Raw genomic sequence first — 269 nt, forward strand, 5'->3', positions numbered from 1 at the left:
ATTTTATCTTGGGATCAAGGTAAGGAGTCACTCTATAATTTAATCATAGTCATAGTTTTTGTGCGATTTAATTACTTCGTTTTTGTGTGTGAGTAAACTGCTGGGAAGTTATAAACTACAAATCAAAACCTTCACAAATAATAAAGAAATAAGTAAATAGTGCATGCTATAAAAATGCACTGAAATATACTCCACACTGGCTATTTAGAAGAATAACTCTTTCCATATCAAAACAATTTGCATGATGAGATTGGTCTTGTATGGACGCA

This window comes from Puntigrus tetrazona, chromosome 25, assembly GCF_018831695.1.
Source record: "Puntigrus tetrazona isolate hp1 chromosome 25, ASM1883169v1, whole genome shotgun sequence".
NCBI classification, from domain to species: domain Eukaryota; kingdom Metazoa; phylum Chordata; class Actinopteri; order Cypriniformes; family Cyprinidae; genus Puntigrus; species Puntigrus tetrazona.